Here is a 2,621-nt window from a genome sequence, read left to right as displayed (position 1 = left end):
CCATCATGTAGAAAGATGTTCCACAGGATCTGGTCAGAGTAAACACTTTATCTTTGTATACATTTTAAACGATTTTGGTGAAATACGACATTCAGCTCAGATTTGGTGAATTTTGTTGGTTAAACTGCACTTCCTACGTGGTTAGTTCACGGCCATGTGAAACGTAGGAAAACGTATTCTTTCTGTTTTTGCTGAAGTTATTTTAGCGGCTGTTCCTCCCGTTCATCACATTTCACTGTCTGCCTCTAAACTATCATCCAAAGAAGAAAATCCTAGAAGTTTGTTGTTGAATGATGAACGTTTATCAGGAAGGTTTTTGGTTGGAACACAAAGCTGCTGTCAGCACCACTTCCTCATTTTAACAACAAAATTAAGCTTTTTGTTCAAATGAGACATTTTACACTGAAAAGTTTCTCGATTTGATAAAATGACTTTTGTTGTATCAAGAAAGTTTCTACTTTAACCAAAAGTTCAAATATTTCTCATTTACCAAGAACGTTTGGTCATTTTGACATCGATGTTCTCACTGAAGTTTCTTTCTGATTTTACAGTTTCTGGCTCATTAATTCAGTCATTTTGATGATTTTTTTAGAAGCTCAACTAATTCAACTCTGATTCTAAATATTTAAACGTTGATTTCTTCTTGATCTGAGCTGTGGTTCATGGTTATTAAAGTGCTTTTGTTCTGTTTCCACAGTAACATGAATCACCAGCAGCAGGAGCCAGAAGGAGGGTTTCTGTTTGTTTGTCAAAGGTTCTCCTGACGTTACAGAACTGTTCTGACCCGCCAGTCCTCAAACGAACAAACACTGCATCCTCACACTTCAGGGAATCCCCCTCTGACAAACACACTCCCAGTCTGGACATTAGCAGCCGGCTCCGGTTTCACCAGATCCTCCGATAGAACCTGCAGAACAATCAGAGCAGAACAATGCAGCCTCACCTGGAACCAGATCCACCGCAGGCCCAGTCCACATCATTCTCCTGTCCAGAACTGGGTCGCACCTGGACTCAGACAGGTGTCAGAGAGCACGGCTGGAGGACAAGCACCGAACTCACCAGTACCAGAATAAATATGAGTCTGAGTTACCTGCCGGCACCATCAGCTCACCTGTGCTGGTGTGGTAACTGCCATTTAACATTATTTCAAATTTAAAATAAAAAATAACCTGAATTTAGGTTCACCTGTGGTTACCTGTATGTCCCCACATACCTGTGAGCCAATCAGAGAGCAGGATGATGATTGGATACCTGAGGTTTAATTACTTTTATAAGTAAAAGTGTGTGTGTGTGCGCGTGTGTGTGTGTGTGTGTGTGTGTGTAGGCGACATACACAGCTTCACTGTATCTGTGAGGACCACCAGCATCAGCTCAGCTGTTTTTAACCCTCTGAACTTCATGGTTCTTCACTGAGGTTCATGTTTCTCTGCAGCATAAAGTCCTGCAGCTCTGTGGAACCAGAACAACATGAAGGAGGAGAGAGAACTCAGAGATGCCTTCTGTGTGTGATGAAAAAGCAGGTAAAAGCAGGTGACCCCCTGGAGATCCCCTCACTGCCTCTCAGGGATAATGGAGGCCGTGGGGGTATGTCGGGGCAGTAAAGGGGGTTTCTGGAGGGTTTCTGTGGTATTTGGGTATCAAAGCCTCCTCTGTGTGCAGACGTCTCTGGCTGTAAGAGGAGAGCAGCTCTACGGCTGAAGAAGCTTTTTAAAGCTGCGCTGCTTCATTCAGCCGCCGCTGCTGCTTTGAAACCCTGTAAGGTCAGATTTACATGTTTATAGAGCCTCCGTCCATTAATCTGTCCGTCCTGCCTTTCATCCGTCCATCCGTCTGTCCCAGGACGTCCCACAGGAGGACGGATGGACCTGAGACTGAGGACCGACCCTCAGGACAAACAGCTACACCTGAAACAACCCCTGTGATCAAACTGGGAGAGACTGACTGGAAACACTGGTCCAAGTGACTACATGCATACCAGTAGATGCTATGCTGCAAAAATAACATTTCAGTTTTTACCTGCATTTAAGTTTTTTTATTTAGTCTTTACCAGTTATTTTACAAGTTTTCCCTGATTTGTTAAATTACAGATAACATTTAGTAAAATCACAGACAGACTGTGAATAATGTATTTTATTAACAGTAATTCATTCTTTTAAAATGTGTGACGGTTTTACTGCATCTTCATTTTTAACGTTACAGTATTTCAACGCTGATCAACATATTTTTTTCTGGAACCCTGCTGCCGCTTTTTTGTTGTTGTTGTTGTTGTTGTTGTTGTTGTGTTTTTTTTTGTGCTTTTTTTTGTCTTTTGTCTGCTGCCTGATTTACAGCACACCTGACCCAGGTGCCTGCTGGGCCCAGTGTGAGGCAGCTTCATGTTCTTTTTCTGGACTGTACCTGACCAAACCTCCTGGACCACCAGACGCCCTCCTTCCAGGCCTGGCTCCAGAAGGCTCTCTGGATGGATGGATGGATGGATGGATGGATGGATGGATGGATGGATGGATGGATGGATGGATGGATGGATGATGGGTGGATGATGGATGGATGGATGGATGGATGGATGGATGGATGGATGGATGGATGATGGATGGATGGATGGATGGATGGACAGAGGGTAG

Source organism: Stegastes partitus, unplaced genomic scaffold (genome assembly GCF_000690725.1).
Source record: "Stegastes partitus isolate 25-593 unplaced genomic scaffold, Stegastes_partitus-1.0.2 Scaffold1371, whole genome shotgun sequence".
In the NCBI taxonomy this organism is placed as follows: Eukaryota; Metazoa; Chordata; class Actinopteri; family Pomacentridae; genus Stegastes; species Stegastes partitus.
The sequence above is the reverse complement of the archived record's forward strand: the minus strand, read 5'-3'. Positions refer to the sequence as shown.